Source organism: Lethenteron reissneri, chromosome 29 (genome assembly GCF_015708825.2).
Source record: "Lethenteron reissneri isolate LAM-NWPU_2019-01 chromosome 29, ASM1570882v1, whole genome shotgun sequence".
In the NCBI taxonomy this organism is placed as follows: Eukaryota; Metazoa; Chordata; class Hyperoartia; order Petromyzontiformes; family Petromyzontidae; genus Lethenteron; species Lethenteron reissneri.
Window position 1 is genome coordinate 13,840,885 of NC_083807.1, and position 23,106 is coordinate 13,863,990.

Below are 23,106 nucleotides of genomic sequence, written 5' to 3' on the forward strand. Positions count from 1 at the left end.
AATGCCATCGAGAGGCACCCAGACTCAGACTCGATGAGTGTTGATGAAAAGTCGGGTACGCTTGCAGGCATTCATGCAGCATGCTTCACACTGCGCTTTAAAGAGCGACACATTAGACTATTTCTGGTAAACGAGTCACGGACCATGTAAGTATGAGGCACAGATCACTCGGAAAGTATCCCACTGATTGCTATCAAGGCAGTGGGCCTTACCTGGTAAAGTAAAAAAATATGTGGTTTAGTTTCAAGGTTATTTCTTTATTTAATGATAGCACTTTCACTCTTGATCAATGGAACAAAGAATTTGAGGAATTATTTTAGGAGTAAGTCAAAGAGATGGGTTAAGGAATGAAGGCACAGGGGAAAACAAAATGGGTCTCCAATGCCATTGTTCAAGCAAAACGAGATCAAGTGTAATTGGGCAGGACATGTCATGACAACGACAGACAGGATACGAGAGCCACAATTAACAATGCAAGCAGAGACCGAGGAGAGGGTAAAAAGAAAAAGGCTGAGAAAGTGAGCCGAAGAGATGGCAACGAAACAAAATCAAAACGTTTAGAGGGACACGACTGCACAAGAGCAACGAAGGAAAGGAGGAAATGGAAGAGATTGGGGGAGGCCGCTTCCCAGCAGCGGGAAGTTTCAGGCTGACAACAACAAAAGCAACAACTTTATTTCCATCTCTGGCTTCATGCCCCTCAAGATGGACTGGTGGCGGTGAGCTTAGCGGGCCACACGGGGGATAATAGAGGATCATGGGTAGCTGCTCCCACACGAGGGTCTAATAGGGGCTCACGGGGGATGAGTGAAGAAGTTCTGGGTGGGATCAAGGAGACCCAAGTAATTGACTCTCGGGACTCTAACAGAGTCACGAGCACATGGAGGTGAGTTCCAGGTCCAAGGTTCATAGGAACTGTGAGTCCCTGCGTGTGCAATAAGTATTCCGCACATGTATACATCATTCCATCTGTGTGTCTGTTTTTAAAGGTGATTGCAGTGACATTTTTTTGATAAAATATTTGTATTTCATAATTTTCAAGAAAAAGTGTATTGCTCAGCTGCCTCTCTTCTAATGTAAACAGCACAATGTTGGTGTGAATAAATAAGAACATAAAATATACTAGGACGAGCGACTGTAATGTAAAGATAATAATGCAATTTATAACACGCACAAATTTGCGGACGTAACGACCGTTACTCAGAGGCACGGAGCCAGGCTCAGTGTCACTCCAAATCGTGGTTGTAGAGGCGAGTTTTCAAGTGTCTCTTGAAGGAGACGATTGAGGTGATGCTGCGAATGTGCAGAGGGATGGCGTTCCAGACTGTTGGGGCAGCCACCGAAAAGCAGCGCATAGACGTGACCATCCTGGATCTTGGTATCAAGAGGAGGTCGTGAGTCGCGCTGTGAAGGCATCTGCCAGGTGCTGTGCTGCAAGTCGTCAATAATGAAGAGAGGTACGTGGTGCAGGCAGATGTGAAGGCATGGTGGCAGAGGCAGGCAATCTTGTATGTGACCCTGCTGCCAATGGGTAGCCAGTGGAGGGCATGGAGACAGGCGAGTGAGTCGAGACGGGGATGAGTATGGCCAATGATGCGTGCCAGGTTGTTTTGTAGTCTTTGAAGTTTTTATTTAAGTTGCCATAGGAGGACCGGACTAGGACGGAGTTGCAATAGTCGAGGCGAGACCCAACTATGCAACATGCCAACGTGTTGGCAATTTCAGTGGAGATGAAAGGACGTAAGTGTCTGAGAGCCTTCAGGTGAAAGTTACATGAACTGATGATATGATTGGTTTGACGATCAAAGGATAAAGTGATCGGTGAGCCTGATGCTGTGACCAAAGATGTGTATGTGTGTTGGGAGCGTGGATGAGTTGAAACGTTGCCTGGTACCTAAAATGATGGACACTGACTTTGACGGATTAAGGGCAAGGTTGTGTGCAGAGAACCACTGTTGCAAGGCAGTGGTGCATTCCGAGAGCCTCTCAAATCCAGACGCATTGGTAGAATTGATGGCGGTGAACGGAATCGTGTCGTCCGCATATGAGTGGTGCTTAACACCGAAGCTTGCGAGGCGGCCGAACGGGGAAGTGTAGGCGGTGAACAGCAGGGGACCGAGGACGGAGCCCTGGGGGACGCCACGTAACGCTTTTGTTTCAGGAGATGTGGACGAGCCCACCCTGACTGAGGATTGCCGATCAGAAAGGTACGACAGTATCCACTTGAGTGCTGAGCCACATATATCGAAGTCGGATTTCAGGAGGGAAGTAAGGAGCGAGTGGTTGACGGTGTCAAAGGCTGATGCAATGTCCAGACTTATAAGTGCAACGATGGAGCCGGAGTCAATAATCATTAAAATGTCATCGAGCACTCTGGTGAGTGCTGTTTCTGTGGAGTAGTTTTGACGTTAAGCTGACTGGAAGGAGCAGTAGTTTGGGGAGGAGGTGATGTTGGGTTTTAGCTGGGTGAGGGCGAGTCTTTCGAGGAGTTGAGAGGTTCGAGAGATTAGTGATGGGACGATAACTGGACGGGTCATCAGGGTCGAGACTTGGTTTCTTTAGCAGGGGGGAAACCAGGCCAGATTTGAGGTTAGACGGAAAACACCCCGTAGAGAATGAGGCATTTGCGATGTTCCTGATCATGATGGCGAGTTCTGGAGCACATTGCTTGAACAAGGAACCTGGGAGGATGTTGATTGGAGATGACTTAATGTGAAGTGATTGCATCAAAGAGAAAACGTATTTTAAAGAGATTGGCTTGAACGTTGTTAGAAAGGTGTCTGGGTGAGTGCTTACAATTTCAGAAAACTGGAGTGGGGTACAATGGTGCGATGTGAGAGAAGACATGCAGGAGTTTGGGATGGTGATCAGCTTTTTTGTGAAGTAAGTTTTAAAAGAGGTGGAAAGATTCAGTGAGGCCAGGGGATCGCAAAGGTGAGGGACCATGGTGCTACCAGGATGTAGAAGATCCTTGAGGGTTTTACAAAGGATGCGTGGTTTTCCGGAAGCTGTTTTGATGCATTCTTCAATGTAGGAGGAATGTAAGGCAAGGATAAGTTTGTTAGTTTTCCTGCAGGCAGCTCTGTAGGCAACTCGATCAACAGGAAGACCACTGTGGGACGCGATCCTTTCAAGGCGCCTCCTGATTCGCTTAGCAAGGATAGCGTCTCTTGAGAGCCAGCGAGTGTCGTGGGAAGGCTGCTTAGTGGCTCGTGGTTTTAATGGAGCCAGCTGTCCAGTGCCGCCCTCAGGTCAGCTTCTAGCTGAAGAGCGCAGACAGTTGGATCGGATGATGGAGATCAAATTGAAGGCGAGTTTGCGAAGAGGTGCTGTAGAGTGGAAAACTTGATACCCTTGAAATTACAGCCGTGGCGGGTGATTTTGATGGTGATTGGCTTGGGAATTTGAAGGGAAAATAGTATGAGGTGGTGGTTGGAGTAACCAGTTTGGAAAACTCCCAGTGCAGTGATGTGTCGATCCTGGTCAGGTTCCAGAACCATGTCGAGCATACTCTCAACATTTGTTGAGGAAGCTCTGGTGGGGCCTGAGTTGGTGATGACCAGGTTATGGTAGGCCAAGGTTGGCTCGAGGTGGCTATCAATGAAGGCTGGAGTATTGCCGGGGCAATTAAAGTCTCCAGTAAGCACGAGCCTGTGAGATGGGTTAGGAATGAGGTAAAGAAATTCGGAACGCTCTTTTAAGAAGGTAGTGATGCTGCCATCTGGAGGGCGATAGATGGAAATGATGGAAAAGCACTCGGTGTTAGTAGTGAGGGACACGGATTGGACCTCAACGGTGGCGGGAGCCATCGGTAGATAGAGCTCATTAATTTTCAAGTGTGCATTGTAGACGACCGCTAAGCCACCACCCCGCTGATTAGTTGCGCGAGGTTTGTGAAGAACCTTGTATCCCGTGGGCGCGACTTCCAAAGAGATGGCTGGCGGGGAGTCTGGCCTGCACCAGGTCTCGGTAATAAGCAAAAGGTCAATGTGGTGGTCCGAGATGATATCGTGAATCAGGGCTGATTTGTTGGTAATGGAGTGTGAGTTAAGTAGGCGGATGTGTAAAGGTGGATGTGAAGATCCGAAGAGGCGCGGCATCGAGCGATCAGAGAAAATAGCTGGTTGAAAGTTGACCTGTGAACATCGGCCCCTACCGCCTCTGCAACCACGGTGCCAATGCAGTCTCTGACATTGACCTCATAGAAGCCCGAGGCCAGAGAGCGTCCTCAGGAGCGCGGATTCCAAGTGCAGGTGATGAAGAGATGGTGCATGACGAAGCCCTATTATATCAGCCCATGCTGTACCAGTGGTGGTGATGGGGGGGGGGCTAGGATTCGGGTGGACTCCGATCAGCGGCTGTGCTGCCCGGAGCAGCAAGTCCAGGTAGTGGTGTCCAACATCCACGCCGTCAGCACGCGCTTCCCCACACGTGGCGGGTGCGTACACGCCTACGTAAACACTCGTTGAGCACATATGCGGGCGGACACGACCACGCACGCGGCGCGTACAATGGGAGCGGCCAGAAGAACACGAGGTCCAGTGGAGTAGCTGTGCTCCAACTCACAGGTGATGCGGCAGGGTGGACGAACCTCACAGAGCTCCCATTCACTGGTGGTGCTGGGCAGCAGGAAAACCCACTCTCTCGTGTTGAGCAGTGGACAGTCTGCGTCACGTTCCCACTCGCTGGTGGTGTTGAACAGTGAATGGAACACGTCGCGATGCACGCCAAAGCTCCCACTCACTGATAGTGGCGGAAGAGGCCCCTTGTGAGGACGTCGCTGTCAGGAAACGGACCCAGGGCGGCTGTTAAGCCGCACTGCGTGAACAGTGCAGCCGGCGTCCTCCAGCCTCGTGCGTGGGAGCAGCAGGCCTCGTTCACCCGCACAGCCCCTCAGCGGTGCGAGGCGGCAGGTAAGCCGGGCTGTGTGACACTGCAGCAGCTGGCGTTTGTCAGCTGTTGCAGCGCCACGGGGTGTGGGCGGTACGCGCGGAGGCAGGCAGGGTTGGAGGCAGGGATCTGCCACCGCCCAAAACTCGGGCGCCGCCAAAGTAATAATGAGGCAAATAATAAAACAAAATAGATAATAAGAAAGATGGAGTGAAAGTAAGAAAAGCAGGGGATAGTGAAGAAGGACGTGGGTAAGGTACGAGGTGTGGTAACAGGAGATAAACAGTGGGAGCGACACGGGACTGCAACCAACTGCTGCGGCGCTGTCGCCATCTTGGATGGCGGTGGTGATAAGTCTGTATCTAGGTGAGAATAATAGTATATAATAGTGATAATACCTTTACAGTAGCATAATACAGGTTCTTCATTTGTACGTACCACTTGATATGAAAAACCAAATTGGGCTTTGACAGGACACTTCGCGAGGAGAAGTGTCAGCCAAGGAATAGAACTCAACCTGAGAGGACGTCCACCGACGAGATGGAGCGATGAAAGCAGCTTGTGTGTGGGCAGATGGTGGATTGTGATGTCACATTGCAGGGTCATAAAAAAGGTGGTGTCACCTTGTGGAGGCCTTCATCCAGCAGTGGACCGATCATGACTGATAATGATTGACGACGAAGACTTGATGAGAAGCACCACCTACCCTTGAAGCCACGTTTGCATTCTGAGTTCTGAACGACTTATGCGCTCTGAGCAACCAAGTCGCCAAAAAAACATGTGCCTAGATTTGAAAATGATCCAATCAATCCTACCATTAGAGCAATGGATGTCAGATTAATCTACCAACTACAACAATTAGACAAGAGAATAGCGTTATAAACAGTGCTCGACTTTTTTTTATTTCAGACTTTTTAAACACTTGCTCTTGCATTTAATTAAAGGTTATCTCGAAAATGGGTGAATTAATGGCAGAACAAAAATATGCCATTCCGCACTTGAAATTTCTTTTGATATAATTTGTGCCTTCCTATCGATTCCATTAACCTTCAGCGACAATGCAACAAAGGCATTTGTAAAGGGCACAGCGATGTCTCTGATGTGATATCATGTTCACGACTTGAAAAACCTGCGCCTGCTCTTACTGCAGGGCCGGCACTATTGATTTTGGAGGCGAGGCATGGTCAGTTCGCACTTAACGCAGAAACTGACGACGCATGCTAATCTTCAGTGCCCAGCAAGTCTCCAGCCTGGAGCGGCCGCTCAGAGCTGATCTACGTCTCAAAATGGCGGAACACCCTCGCAGTCGCTCCTAATTACTTATTATACATGCGTGCATTTCCCCTCTCCCTTGCTTCTTTCGCTAAAGTCACATAAAAAAACTATTATTTACAAACTTATTTAGTCTTCATAAAAGTTAGAGTGTGAGTCCATATGTATGTGTGCGTTGTGTCTGTGCGAGTCAGTGTGTGTGTGGGTCAATGTGTGTGCGAGTCAATGTGTGTGTGACGGTCGCTGTGTTTGTGTACGTCCATGTGTGTGTGTGTGTGTGCGGTGTGTGTTTAAGTCGATGTGTGTGTGTCATTCGATGTGTAAGTCCATGTGTGTGTGTTAGTCGATATGTGTGTGTGTGTGTAAGCTATTCCGGCAGGCAAGGCTGCGTTGGCTGCCCAATCACCGCATGCCCAAACAGCTTTTGTTCGGCCGGATCGAGGAGGCTAAACGGGCGCGGCACGGGCTAGAGAAGAGATGGAGTGATGTGGTACAGGAGGATGTGGAGCTGAGTGGACTTGCCAATGACTGGTACCAGCGGTGTCAAGACCGGCCTCTGTGGAGGAGGCTCGTGAAGGACGCTACTCGGCAGTTGGAGGCAGTCGCCCTCCAACAACAACAGAGGGCGGAAGAGCGACGCTCACAACAACAAGCGGAGCGCCGGGTAGCTAAAGCACAGCAAGTTGGCACAGTAGGGGGCACAGGTGGTGCATCAGCCAGTCATCTCGGTCATCTCAGTCAGTCGACCCGTGGCACCTGGGTCTGCCCCGTGACCTCCTGCCAGTGGGCGTTTGACACTTAACGTGGCCTCAAGGTGCATATAGCCTGGCACAAGCGTCGTGGTGACGTCACCGCCACTTAGTGGTGAATGGCGGTTGTTGTTGTGTGAGTCGATGTGTGTGTGGGACAATGTTTTTGTGTATGTAAGTCAATGTGTGTGTGTGTATTTTTTGCCTGGGTAACGCCGGGTACTTCCCGCTAGCAATAAATATAAATCAAGATTGCTTTACAATAATGCTCTGTATGTGTGTTACAGTTTATTGTCTATGCAAGGACATCACAACTGGGGAGACAAAGGCGGCCGGACATGGTTCTGGCCACACCACCCCTTTGTGCATCACGTTCGCCTTAATAGTGCTCAGTATTTCCCCCAACAACACGTGAATGCCTACATGCGGGGGATATTTTTGCCTTCGCATTTGTCTATGCAAACACAATGGAACCATCACAGAAGGCGACGCATGAGCTGCCAGACATTATTGCCTGCATGGTTGTTTCGCTCACTGAGTGTTAATTTGCACATGCGCATTTTGCACGTACAGCCTCGTGCCGATCCACTGCTGGATGCCGTTCGGGGTCACGGGGGTTATTCTACCGTGCTCGTCGGCGGCGGTTGGGTGACGATGGGGAGCACAGATGTGGCAACGCAGTAGTACAGTCCAACAATGGAATTTAAAGCACTACGCACTAATCACCTGGTCAGCCCCACAGCCTACATCACCTGTTATGCATAGCGGTCACCCACTCAAGCACAATCCAGGTTTAATCCTGCTTAGCTTCTGAGAGCTGACGAGATGCGTCACATTCTGGGCTAGTTGGTCACAGTGTCCAATTTACCAGATTCTAATTCCCTTTAAAACTGAGATGGAGAAGGTGCTTAGTGGTTAAAAACCCCTTAATAAGGCAGCTGAAGCTTTATCCCTGGAGGCAATTATAAACTTTTCTATTACCGAGGCTGTAATTTGCCATACTTTTTTTTGTCTAACTCACTGACCATTTGAGTAGCCCTAAGATGCATGGCTCAGTCCCTGGTCAAGCATGCAATGTAATGTCCGTGTATAAAGTGGCAGAGACCAGAGCAAGTCAATTCATCCAGCAATGCTTCAATGCACCCATCAGTACATTCGTAAAGAAGCTCCAGCCCAGGGTGAGCCGAACATTTTGTCTTTGTTTCGTCTTCCGCACAGCGTGTCGCACGTCAGGGAATCACTCCGTACAGGTGCCCCGAACCACCCCCCCCCCCTCCTTCTACCCCCTTTTATTCTCTTATCCATCCTATCTGAAACTTTCCATGACTCTCCACCAATCCTATAACGGTCTCCCAACCGACCCCTCATCTACATTTATTTTTCCCTGATGACCAATCCGATTTGAATGGCTCTTCACCATCAAATGCGATTGTCTCCCCCTACGTCGGCTCCCCCAGTGGCAGCTCCTCGTCAATGAGAGTCGAGTGCACTGTTTGAACTCACGAGGAGCCGTTAAGACTCGGTGGTAGTATATTTATTTATTTCCTCATAACATTTGCCTCTCGGCATCCCTTACACATCGAACAGATTTGTTGACATCAATCGCAGAATAACTTGTGGTGGAGAAGGGCCTGGATAACCTTGGGGTTTACAGCTGATCTATCTGACAAGCACGGTTGACTGTTCACTCAACGTTTCTGACGAGGGTGATTCTCAGTGGCTCAAGAGTCAAGGCATTGAGCACGAATATATGCAAACACCTGCTGTAAAACTGGGTTCTCAAGTGCCAGTGAGTTTAAGGTCTCAGCCCAATCACCAATGGATGTACGTATGTTGAACTTCTTTTGCCCCGTACATAGTCAACCGTGCTAATCGAAGGTGCGGGGGAAGGACAACTAAAACACAAAAGCAGTTCTGGAGAAATTAGTTTTCAAAAAGTGACTGTACACAAAAGAACATGACAATATATTTGTATTATTACATTACTGCAATTCTGGAGAAGAAACACTATTGGATGTATTCATATCGAGTGTAGGGCTTGTGGGAGGGTGCAGTTACTGTGAGAAAAATAATTGTCACTAGGATGGATCTCATAAGTTATAAGAAATGTCTTTCTGTGGGCCATTCTCGAAGACACAGGGTGAAGCACGGACATGAAGTCATGCCCGAATGGACATTTCATCTCATCACATAACACCGATAGTGCAACTAATAATTCGAATAATCATTTTAATTGTATTTAGTGTCTTTAATGCAAATTACACCTTACAATCGCAAAGGAAACAGACAAGCTGGCAGGCAGCCAGGCAGTGAGCTGTCACCAACAATTGCCAAAGTTCTGAAGTGCTCTATATATAAAGATACTTTCAGCCAATTAATGGAATAAAATTGAGAAAAAACACCAAGAAAGAAAAAAGAGGAACGTAATCAGTTCCACGAGCATAGCATGCAGTGTCTACTTTAACCCAAAATGTATTTTTTTAAATCACAAGCACACATTACCTGACAAAAAAGCTGCTTCAGGGGATCCTACAAAATCCCTTGACAGATTGCAGTGTCTTCGAAAATGAGTGTCCACCATTGGCCCCTGTGCACACCAGACATCAATGAAGGCCCGCGGTGGCACCACGTCAAGATCAATCACAATGGTGACATTGTCAAGCAGGTCCAGCCAATGTTTGTGAGCTCGCAGATTAAAGTGTTTGTTTTGCTTTGACAGAAGGGCTATCATACAGAAAGCCAATGGGCAGGGACAGTCGTGTTACGTTAGACGTGTTGCATGTATGTATATTGAAGTTATTTGGCATCGTACGTAGTCAACCATGCTAATCGGAGGTGCGGGTGAAGGACACAAAACTAAACACTTAAACATTTTAAAAATAAATTAGTTTTCAATGTAGATTGAAAAGTGCATAGCTCCAATGGCTTCATAATATCGGAAGGAATAGTGTTCCAGATGGCCACAGAAGCGCATATGAAAGCGTCTAATGCAGTGACCATCTTTGTTCAATGGTTAGCCAAAAGCCACTGCGAGCGTGACTGGAGACACTCACAATTCACTGATCCAATCACGTGTACTTTGTTCCAAGACAATTGGTGAAGACAATTTGTCGTGTTTACATTTCAAAAGCAAACATCAACAATGCTGCAAACGGGATTTCAACAATTGATGGAAACAAAATTAACAATATTATTGTGATGCCGAAGCAGTGGTCATGCAATTTAAACACTCCGAGTCAGCTTCCCTAAGGGAGGCCATTGGGGTGAGCACGTGTCAGGGAAACGCCGTGAACGAATATCCTCAGTCCTTTGAAGCTGGGATATCTAAACAATACCTCTCAGGGTCAACCTATCTATTGGTTTGTCCAAATTGAAAAATTTCTGTACGAAACTGAAGCTAGAGTTGTAAACAATAACACGCAAAAAAATCAAAATCAACATAAGAGAAAGACGAACGCTCCGATGTATCCACTGTTTGCAACGGTCAGACCTATGCCACGAAATTCTGCCACCGATGGCTGCCAAAAGTATGCTGCACTTTGCGGTGCTTTTCATTCCCAACCGCTGTCGTCAGATGTGGCCCGTGGCGACTTGGTTATTTCACCTTTGTCGTAGCGGAGCTCCCGTTCGTTGACGGCGAGTCTCTGGGAGTAGTCTGAAGGACCCAAAAATGAACGCGGGCCCACTGACATTGTACTGCTGTAACTCGGTAAGGGAACTAAAGTGCCACTACTCCACAATATTTACACATCGAGTATATAAGCAGGTTATGTGCAGGCTGCACGCTGTGGTGCTTTGCATATCTGAATGATTTGGCCTTTTAGAATCACAATACAGGATTGCGAGAGATGGCAGTGGCTTAGTGAGGCCTAACAGTGGATTGACCATGGCTGCTGATGATGATGATGATGACCTTTAGATAGGGCACAAATATAAAATAAAACTTATCCTCCACGATCACACACGAAAAAAAGAGAAACCAGCCGTTCATTTAGCGCAGTATAAATGCACTCCACGTTGCCCCACAAAATGTTCTGGCCATGCAAGGTTTTTCCCCAACATTGCAACTCCGTGCTGCGAACTGACAGTGGCAGGGACCATCTTTGTTTCCCTCCACTGGAGCTGATCGCATCATCTCTGAGCTTCGGCTTTGCGAGGGGAATGTTGCGTGCCCTGCGCAGCTGTAAAATAGCCTGTGACCGTCTGTGCACCGCACACTCCTGTGTGATTTTTTTTAAAGGGTAACGCCGGACTTTTATAGGACCAATGAGTCAAGGATCGTTTGCGTCACATTGAAGCATGTGGAAACAAAATCAGCCTGCTGCCTACATCGTGTCGAACAGGAGCCGTGAGTCAAAATAATTCAATATATAGACGTAATAAATAACAACAAAACAATATATTTTAAGTTAACATTTACATCTTCATGCATTAAACTTCCATCTTTAGTTGCATTTATATATAATTTATTTTTAAAATATATTTTTTATATTTTTATCATTATCAGTGGTCACTCCGCTGTTGGATGAAGGCCTTCCCAAGCCTCCCAATCCTGCAATGTAATACACCACCGAGCCATCTTCGCACACGCTGATTGCCATAATACAATACAGTGCAACATGAGATAATATTGTACACAATAACTATTCCATTCGCCTGAGGGATTATTAGCCATTAAACAAGAATGCAGTGCTCATGAGTCTGCACATACATGTATTATCCCAATAATGAATTGTTTATTCTCTCATCTTCATGATGATATGTAAATGACTCGCTTCTGCTTTTCTCTTTTCAGCTCAGTGAAACTCGGATGAACCCCACCATGGAACTAAAAGTTATAATTCGCGTCATTTTTGTGGACGATAAAAAATAACGCAATAAATAAGTGGACAATTCACCTACACATATATGTCGCTGCACGTAATAAAACACTTTTTTTTTTACTACACATTCCATCAGCCACATGGCCCTGCTGTAAGTGCGCAATTTCAGAAAGCCTGACTGCTGATAAGATGCTGTGTTGAAACCGGTCCAAGAGTTTTGCTTATGTTTGAACCAATTGCTGCTGAAATTGTGCACTCACAGAAAACCGTATGGCTCATGATATGTACAGAGAGTCCCCGAGTTACGATGGTCCGACTTACGATGGGGTCGTCGTAACGCATCTCCGTCGTAAGTAGAGGACTACCTGTACAAACAATACGCATTAACTTGTTTTCATGTGGATGGGCAGATATGTGAAGGTGTATTATCTGCTTATTTACTTTGTTAGATGAAAGTAAGCTAATCTTTTCTCCACAAGCCAATCACCTACTGTCATACACGAACATACCGTGAATAGATAGTCTATTATGCACTTACATTTTATTGGCTGCACACATTATCAGTTTGTATGTGTTTATCATCGTCAGCCATGATCAATCCACTGCTGAATGAAAGGCTCTCCAAGTCGGTGCCATCTCTCGCGATCCTGAAATGTGATAATCCACTCGACACCTGCACACCAGGTGATTTCATCACTCCATCTACTCGAGTGGCGTCATCTCAAACACGTTCCATTCCTTCGCTGCCACTCCGTTATTATTCTTGACCATCGGCCATCATCCATTCGAGTGATTGTCCTACCCAAGACCCACCTGCTAGCAAGTGTATCCTACTTAAGCCCACTTACCTTACGTTGTTTAATTACGAACTACTACAAATGTTTTTTTTTTATTTTACAGGCGAGGCCCACAAAGCTATAAAGCTCTCTTTGTGAAGAGACCTGGCTACAAATGATGGCTCAACGAAGTGGCTTGTCACGTGGAAATGTATAGCAGCCAAATACTCTAAACGCGTGTTGATTCTAAAATATGGGGAGGGCAAATGCCACTTACCTTACTTAACAGTTTGAGTATATATTTAAGATGCATGTCCCTCCCTCTGTATCTCAATGCATCTCTTAATATCTGACAACTCAATTTACAAATTAGAGAAAATGAATTCAACGTTTCCAGCATAAAAATTCTACAGTTATAAAACTACAATATTTCATATGCATTGATTAAATGTAGTCATATAAAATGTATTTACAATTGAAACGTGCATTATAGAGTCGTCACATTTTTAATTAAAGACTATGTAAATTACACAGCAATTCCCCGCATGAAAAATATTCGTTTTTTTATATTTGTATTAAATTCATAAACTAAAGTCATAAAGCATGGGAATTTTTATAAATCGAGTTGCTGCTAAGCTCCAGGTATATTGCCAACCAAAGCTGTATTAAATCGTGTACTTTGTAAAACTTTGATAATACAGTACGTATAAAGATTAATATTGGTAATGCAACATTGCATGGATGTGTTGTTGCTCTCTAGTAGCACTACCAACAATGATGGGCAATAGTGACCTTTAAGTATTGCATCTGTAATGTTCATGCATATCTGCATTCTCCAAAGAATCCACGCGTATAGCCACAAAATCAGCAGCACGAATATCCTCAAAGCCATTCGTGCTTCAGAAGATAAGACTAAAGACATTAAAAAATAACCTATTTTGCTTTTTAATCTTTTGTTGCATTTCATATCTTATGACTGTTTTGTCTAAAAATAATTCAGTGCTAGGATGCAGTGCATTCAATATATGTGCTAATATTTTTTTATTAATGATAAAACATTGTGTATTTTCTATGCAACTGAACTTTTCCTTACTTTATCTTCAGCGTATTGTATGCAATGCAGAATGTAGCCTTTCTGCCCTTTGCTCAACGCATTACATTGCTGCTTAATTGTTTTAAAGTTAATTAAAGTACCTTTGCGTTGTTCTCTGCCAACGGATGTCCCTCGAAATCAAATAAATATCGGGGTATTTATTTTCTTTCTCTGTATGGATGGGCGTGCAAATACATATTACCGCTGAAAGTTTCTGACAATTCTTTACACAGTTGGCATGTCAAGTATTCTTTGGGCAGAATACTAAAATCTCCGAAGCCGAACGTATTCCAAAATAAGATTAATTATATGAATATAAAATGTCATAGCAATCGTATCGAGCATTTCATATCATCCATGCATGTTATATAATAATCATACCTACCACATCTCGACATGCATTGCAACATTCATCTCCATGCATAAAATATGAGCACCAGCTGAGCGCTAGTAAATAAGGTGCAGCCGTTGTACTGCTGGCGGTAGTGCCTCCACTAGAGAGAGCTCCAGACAGCCCCTTTAGAGTGTAACTTTGGCCTACTCTTCCATGCTGGCCAAACGTCTTGGTAAGCGACCAGAGTACCCACACATCAACCCATTGATTAACTATGGTACTGTACATTTATTTTATACCGTTGAGTTAACGGAGGTGGAGGGATTAAATAAACCTGCCCTATGGCTTCCACTGCAGCGCCAGAAGTTATAATAGAACCGGCAACCTCCGGATCGCAAGTCCAGTCTGCTACCCATTACACCACAGCAGCATGTATGTATATGGAACTTCTTTCGCACCGTACGTAGTCTACCGTGCTAATAAAAGGTGCCGGGGAAGGACACCAAACTAAACACAAAAAACAGTTCTAAATAAATGTGTTTTCAATGCAGATTTAAAAGTGCAGAGCTCCAGTTGTTTCTTAAATTCGAAACGAAGAGCGTTCCAGACGGCAGCAGAAGCGCACCTGAAAGCGTGCAATGCAGTGACCGTCTTTGTTCCATGGTTCGACAAAAGCCGCCGCTGCTGCGAGGACGACCGGAATTTGCGTAATGGTTTATGCCACTTGAGATCAGCGAGGGGTTCTGCTTCATCTGTGGCAAGCACTTTGTGTGCAATGAGTGCAAGCTTATAATGTATTCATTCGGCAACCGGAAGCCAATGCAGCTTAGCGAGCACTGGAATTACGTAAATAACAGACAACACTCGCTAACCTCGGGAGAGTGTTACCCAAACCCCGACCTTTTTACCTGAAATATTTTCAGCCACACATAGTATTATGAATCTGACGGATGGTAATGCATTTTGGCTGCATACGCTGCAATGTTTTGAGAATTAAAATGAACCCAACACGGATACAAAAGAATGCTTTTAAGATCATTGAACTCTCTTACCAAGCAGCAACATGTTAATATTACATTTAGTTATTTACTTAACAATACAGAAACCAGTGACGTTTTTGCTCATAGAAATTGGATGACATTAAGGGCACATTGATGAATTTTTCATTTTTGAATACAATCAGCAGCCATGTTCTATCCACTGCTAGATGAAGTCGTCATCATTACCATTCCTTACAGTTGTGCGATGCCACATTCTATCTTGTGCATATGCGCAAGTTTGATCTCATCGTCCCGTCTCCACATTCTACCGTATGTTTGTAGAACTTATTTTTTTGCACCGTACGTAGCCAACCATGCCAATCGGAGGTGCTGGATACGACATCATCAGTCTCGTCCCTCTGATATCATCCCTTCTAGCAAAGTGTCCTGCCCAAGCCCACTCGCGTGTATTGATCGTGAGATACGATGACATTCTCGTCACACGCGCGCTCTTCTTTATGCCATATCAGTATCATTCTCAGGATGCATCTCTCCATGCTTCTTTGTGGAGTTTTCAACTTTTGTTTCCAGATTCCTTTTTTGCTGGAGTACCAATGTCTCTGGTTCATGTGTCGTGGCATGTAAAACGAATGCAATGATTGAAAAACCGTATTCTCCGAGAGCAATGTTAAGTTGCTTTCCATTATAAAACGTAATTTTCCACAAGCACTCGATCCTGTGTCTGCTGACTTTTTGACTCTGGCCCACTTTAAATAATTGGCCCCAGACATGTTTCCCTTACTTCATGCGGATTCAGTTTCTGCGATTATGTGTATATGCGTGGCGAACCTATTTCGACCTAAAATTCGCTTGTGTACGGTATGAATTCACTCAATCTAGATTGGAAGTTTTCGTGACTGCAGGGAATATAAAATATTTTTTTAATTTATATTTTATACCTACGTGACTTTACCGAAAGAACCAAAGAGTTTTAATTCACTCATACGCGGCTGTGCGGGTCAGCCGTGGGGGCGGCCTTGTTTGCGTGGACGGTGTGCGCGCTACTCGCCAGGCAGCGGTTGCCTCGTGCGGTGCACTGTGGATTGGGTGAGCAATCCACGCAGCCACCAAATCAGTCTCGCGTCCTCTCGCGCGCTGTGCGCACACACGTTTCTTGCTCTCATTGCTGTGGCGCGCATATTTCCCGATTTCTCTCTGCGTACTCATATGAGCATTTGAATTGTGTTTCATTTTACTGCGTTCGGTGTTTATTGTTTGCATTTGCCGCGTAAACGTGCATCTGGGTCGGGAGGCAGCAGACGTTTTGGAACGTGTCCCTATCTTGTACATGTAAATATGCGTTCGTTTTATGCAATATCGCTTTGTGCACACATTTTTTTGGAATGCATCTACCGCATAGAGTGAGGGAAACCTGTTTATAATACTTTGTTTTGGTTTGTCTCCAACAATGATTTCTAGCAAATTATTTTGTTTAGTTTGGAATACCATAAATCTTAAATCTGAAATTTCAGCTGTGACAGCAGGACACAATGGTTGTCTCTTGTGAATGATGTCACCTGATCTTTGGAATTCAATTTCCAGGGTCCAATTCCCCACAGGAATTAGTACGCAGCTGTAGGAATTGAACAGTGGTCTCCATTAAAACTGTGGTGGCCATGCCAACCAATATCCTATCCAACCTAATATTTATATTCCCAATGATTTGACGCAATATCTGAGCACAACACACCAAGAAAACTCACTTCTTAAAACTGCTTTTTGTGTTTAGTTTGTTGTCCTTCCCCCGCACCTCCGATGAGCACGGTTAGCTACATACGACGTGAAAGAAGTTCAACATACGCACATACAAGAAGGTTGTCACTGAACTTATCATGCAAAAAGACTCCCATAGGCAGATATGCAACCTGGCCACTTGGTCCCGAGATGGATCCTTCAAAGCAACAAAAACACACTCTCAAGCACCCACACAAAGACTGTTGGGGCAATTGCCTTGAGCGACCATCATCGACTCAATCTGGCACAGAGCACGTCCAGCCACGTTTGTCTCCCCCATTGCTGATGTTTACACATCACACCATGTTACATTTGAATCACAGTTCCTATGATTACTGTTGTTACATTGTTTTTATAGCTTTATTTTGGTGATTTCGAAAACATATGGTTAAGCCATGTTTCTTGCAGAAGTGCGGAGTTGGCCTGATAACTTTAATTTAAATTGTCGTATGGTTGTTATTGTTTGACTTGCATCACACTGGGATTTTTGCACACAGCGTTGTAATACGGTGTTTTTTTCTGGAAGATTTGCTGGTTTATCCAGGATGTTTCTGTTGCGCGTCGTCGCTTTTAGATGTTCTCTGTTCATATTTTGTTTGTTGTGGTTGCACCCGACTCAAGAGCCCCATGGGTCACAGGGCTATACCAAATTAATGAAACTTGAAACACCAGGTACTCATTTGAGGGCTAAGTCGACCTAGGGGATGCCCATAACCAGTTCAGATATTCACCACTGTTGTTGGTCGACCGAGTGGAGGCGAAATACCAGTTCAGATATTCATCACCGATGTTATCCATGAGCGGGAATCGATCTAAGGTTTCCGAATTTGTAACAAAGTGGTCAAAGATACCCCGTATAACCTTAACTCGACTGTTGGGGCAAGTGGTATTCGCGAGCACTGTGAAAGCCGGCACAGCACACAAGGGGGTGGGTGGCCAGCACCATGCCTGGCCGCCTTTGTCTCCCCTGTGGTGATGTTAACTCACCGCACCAGGTACTCATTTGAGGCTGAGTCGACCCAGGGGAGGCCCAGGACTGGTTCAGATAATCGTCACTGGTGTTGGCCATGAGCGGGAATCAAACTTGGATTGCCAGGTTAGCAGCGCAACCGGCTAACACTGCACAACCGTTCACATCCGCACACATTCGCACACATACGCACACATACCCACACACACACGTAAACTCACTGAGAGCAATGCTGTGTTACAACGTGGTGCGCATTATATATTGTTGATATGCCGATGAAAGGGTGGAGGAGGTGGCAAGCACTATAATTTTGCATCACTCAGGCCCAGCTTGGACACCGCTATAATGCGTGGTGACGAAGCCTCACTCAGGCTGCCAAAGAAGCCCCCAATTGCTCCCCACAACTTCACGCCTATTAAAGGGCATTTGTATGGCTTGCACGTGACATCGTATTTTTGTAGCAACGAAAGGAAGCGGTTGGTGATTTCTTAACGCTACGGTCTCGACCGTATTCTTGCGCAATCTGAAAATAAATGTGCGCTGATTGCTAAATAGGCTCATTTTAGCCCCTCGGCCTTCACTTTTCCCTTTCAGTCGTGATCTCAGAAGGCCGGAGCATTGTCCGTCACGCAAACCCCAACCGCGTCCATGTCGAGGTCGTACTTCCCTGGAGAGCAGCTTGGCTTCATGGATTTCTTCACTCGCCACCGCGCACGGATGTCGAATGGAAGATGTGGATGTTGAATGGAAGATGTGGATGGCTCTGGTCTCTTGGGCATTAAAGCCAGGCATTGAACATCGCTGCTCCAGAACATTTGAGAAACGTTTAAAGGAGCCATGATTTTTTTTTGAATGAAAATTACAACTTCCTTTTTCGATTTTCCTTAATCACCCAAGGATCTAACGCGATTTCGATGACAAGAACTTATTGAGAGGCCCACGCTGTTTTTACTTTTGGAGACGAGGAATGCAGATTTATGCAGCCAAATGCCGCACAAAGATGACAGTGTTTCATAGACAGTGGCCACGTCTGTTGACCATGGACAGACGGGATTCTCCTGAATGCAGGATTGTTGCTGTCGTGAGAACACTTGAGACTGTCTCCGTTGCAATGCTGTGTGAAAATACTTTGGTCTCTATATGAAATCCTAACAAGACATACATACATAAGGTTTCCAATTGAATAATGAAACAGGCACTTTTTAATCTTTCTCTGAATAAAAATATTAAACTGCCATAAAAAAAACAAGGAATGCGATAAACATGTCACATTTGAATCCCCCGCAAAACATGGTTATGATGAAATGTTCCACTGAGTTGTGGAAAGCTCTAAAATTGCCACGCATAATCCTCGTTGCTGGCACGCCAATTTGAGTAGCAGTTGAACATGTAACCTGAATACCTTCCACGGGCATCTTTTTTTGTATTTCAAATGTAGAATGCTAAGGCGAGAGGCAGACAGATATATCTCAGCGTTTGGAACTCTGGCAACAGAAATGACTGACGCTAATAAATTAAGTCACTGATGTGAATTACGCCGGGTGTAATGCCACTATGCCAATTTATAGCAATGGCCATACCTGGCATGGGTACTCAGTGAAACAATGCTGATGTGTTTTTTGCCAGGGCTGAACACAGTCAACTTGCTTCCTTTGCCAGCCGTTCCAGGCTTATTAAACAAGGCAATAACTCAGCTCCAAAGCCGGGTGGCAGCCTTAACCAGAGCTCATCCTATATTGCTGAGTGCTAGGAAGTGTTTTGCATAGTAAGCAATCTCTCTAAGTAACGGGATGGATGCCAACCATTGACTCGTGCCACAGATATGCGCTGTACTTGTAACTTATCGAAGTGTTACTTCTAACAGCCTGGAGACAGATTATTTCCTGGTATTATGATAATTATCCTGTTTTAAACCCTTTCATTATCCAAAACCGTTGTTTGTAAATTAGAGCAAGAACTTGTGACACTGTATACATTTCTAAAAAGAAAAGAAAAATATGTTCAGATTCCAAGCAATTACCCATTAACAACAGCACCCAATTACATAGCTCCCTTGCAACATTGTAAGCTGATAGCAGCGAACAACTAACGAGCCTGCGACCTAACTTTTACCTAGAGATTAAACACATGAGTATACAAAAACATTAAAACATACTATCTTTAAAAGTGCTGCAAATCCTTGCCAAATTAGAAGTCAATTGTAAATGTATATTTAGCTTGATAATTAAAATATGGTTTTCTAAAGGACATATTTAATCAACCAGAAAAAGAAACATTTGCTAAATGTAATCGAACATTTCCAGTTGGTGCATTATTTCACTGAATGATTAAAGAGTCGTACGTGGAAAATGGCTTCTGGTCAATGTTTGAATCAACTTAATTTCTCAGCTACACATTTTTTTGCTTAATTTTTTTATGTCTAGCATATCTTGAGTGTAAATACGAAACACTTGATTGAAAAGGTTATGATAATTACTTGATAATTGTTATCACGTAAAATGTGATGACGATTATTATATTGATTAAATTTAGGGAAAGTGATAACAGTAGTGCACTGTACTATGAACCCAGTGACCTTAGATCGATTCCCAGCCATGGCTAACCATCAGTCGAGGGTAATATCGGAACCAGTCCCTGGGTGCCCCCTTCACCAAACGGCGCTGATCAGTGTGGTGAAATATGGTTCATTAACTTCCACAACTGGCACATCCAGCAGTGGTTTGACAATGTTATGTAAGCTAACAGAAACAATTCTCTCTTGTTGATACACCACTGAACGTTGACTCAAAAATGATCATTCATGTCTGACAATTCATATCTGACAAACCAATTGCATGCTAATACATATAATTAATTTTACTACTTATGTAAAACAATCTTCAAATACGTGTAAAATAATTGTTACTCCACTGTAAATTACGTTTCCGAACCAACATTGTCATTTTATCGTAAAGTAAATGATAATAATGTACAGATATTTTTTCCCCAATCAAATTGCTGGAAGAAATTCTCCCCATGCCATGTGGGTTATGGGGGTTGTTTTGACCATACTTCACCACACCGGTCAATGCGGGTTGGTTGGTGAAAGACGTTGGTCCAAGACTTGTTCAGATGTCACTCGCCACCGATGGTAGCCGGGGCTTGGAATCGAACTCGTTGGCCAGGTTCATGGAGCTGGGTGCTAACCGATGCCCCACCGCTATGCCACCCTCTCCCCTGATGTTGACGAGAGGGTGCAGTATGTATGCGTCAGCTTCAATGTAGGCAGTGCCATGTTCAAGTCATTAGCACATTCCGTTAATTTCCCCTCCACAACACCCTCAGTTTAATTGCACATTCATGGCTTACTCTGGTTTCCCCCAGGTACACCAGACGTGTTTTCTCTCCTTTATCACTGTCTTCACGATCTACAGTTCGGGTGGCAGTTATATGACATTAAGAGCCCGATTTATGTGCAATGTATAGTCCGTAATTGGAAAAGCGTTCATCAATTAAAAAAGCATCATTTTTTTAAAACTACAGGTTATACAGAGTATTGCCTTCGCTGCAGATTGATTTCACTAAGCTGATCCTGCAGGTTTTATGCGACGTTGGGCAAATCGTTCAGGGAGCCGATATTGCGGAGGAATTATCATTTAATAAGTACTGCGATGGAAACAGTGATTAAATACTGTACATCACTTCAAGACCAAATGGTGATGGCGATAGTGGTGGGTTTCAATGGGATACGCCTGTCCAAATAGATTTGCTATCTTCTCAAAAATAATCACAGTACCCAAGTTGCATCGTTAGGTACTTTAATCTGAAACGAAATGTACCCATCCTTCTAGGAGTGCACACAAATATGCAATGTAAAAGACTAAACAACAGTCCCTTACATCAACGAATGTCAATAAGAGTCCCTGTATTCACCTCATAATTGCTTTCATTTGCACGTAAAAGTATGTTTCAAAGGTTCGCCAGGGATATATATATATCTGATAAGTCCTTTGGGTTTACACACGCAGACGTGTGTTTTGGCTTTATAAACACACTTATGAACACTACTTTACATACTGTACTTATCATTTTGAATTCTGTGCATCAGTTGTTTCTGTCCTTCAAAAAAATCATTCAATATATACCAAGAGAAAACGTGCCAGTACAACATAAATTTTCTTAATCAGTGACTGTATGAAAATATAATAACAGACACATACGTAGATGTTGTGAAGTATTTTGAGGTTCCACTCATGCAATACGACATTTTCATACCTGTCAACCCATACGGTTTAACCCGTATTCTTGTACAGGGAAATTGAGTTTCCAGGTCCATACGGCGTCCAGCCGTTTCAATACGGGCAAACATTGTTTTGTCTATTTGTTTGTGTTTCTCCCTTGTGATGGGACTTTGTAGGATGAACGTTGAGATGTATAAGGGGCACGCGGTGATCAATGAGGTCTGAATTGGTCTGTAATAAGGTAGGCACTGCTAAGGGGTTGACAGGTTTGGATTCCCATGAAAACACGCGTTTAAGGAAAGAGCAAAAAACTGAGAAGTTAAATCTCGAGATCCATTTCATAATGAAGATTATACATTTCCAGCAATTTTCTTTTCAATCTATTGCTGGATGAAGACCTTGCCCTCTCCCCACTTAATTTCGTATGGGGGGGGGGGGGGTGTTTGACCATACTTCATCCCACAGCGTAATGTAAGTTGAAGGATTTGGTCGATTTTCGCGCACACACAAACACGTTTTCCACCAGCCAGAGACTGAAACGCGTGCGACCAATGTGTTTAATTATCCAGAGATTGAAGCTGTCGAGGGTAATGCCAAAGCAAAGATCAAGCCAGACCACGGTTCATCTCCACGTGTGCGTTAAGAGGTTTACAATAAACCATGAACTTTAATGGCAACAAAACCACACCTCACTCTGGCAAGGTACACTGTTGTACTCTGCACTACGATCGTGTTTTGTATTGTTTGTTGATGTTGTAACCTTCTTACCCGCCCCTACTTGACATCTGTGAAAAAGAGCCGCATAGCTCATCGGATTACTCCGGTATAAATACATATTCTGATTTTAATAATAAAACCAATCACGCTAGCAATGCACTATAAACACATACAATGACACTACTGGGCAAAAATAACACACGCGTAAAAAAACACACAACACTTGCACCTTACCCACAGCTGGATGCTAGTTGCCCCGATGCAGGGAAGTTCTAAAGGCGAGTTGAGCGTCTTTCAGTTGCTGTTTCATGGCAGAGTTCCCCAACACAAACTGCGTCGCTTTATCTCGCTGCAAGCCAGAGTCAAAAAGAGTGGAAAACACGCTTCCGACACACGCGCGCACCCGATTCGCGTGTCTAAATGTCTATCTTTTTTATTTCTTCACAAAAAGTGTCGACTAAACCACCCACTTATGAATTCCCCTTTAA

At 44.5% G+C, this 23,106-nt stretch overlaps 1 protein-coding gene across 1 annotated transcript in view; it reads right to left on the reverse strand.

The window, feature by feature from the left end:
• LOC133349280 (disks large-associated protein 2-like) overlaps positions 1–22,900 on the reverse strand; it is a 160,959-nt gene extending 138,059 nt beyond the window's left edge. Inside the window, exon 1 of the mRNA XM_061562650.1 lies at positions 22,853–22,900. The gene's annotated coding sequence lies outside the window, so the exon portion shown is untranslated. The remainder of the gene's footprint in view (positions 1–22,852) is intronic.
• Positions 22,901–23,106: the final 206 nt, after the last annotated feature.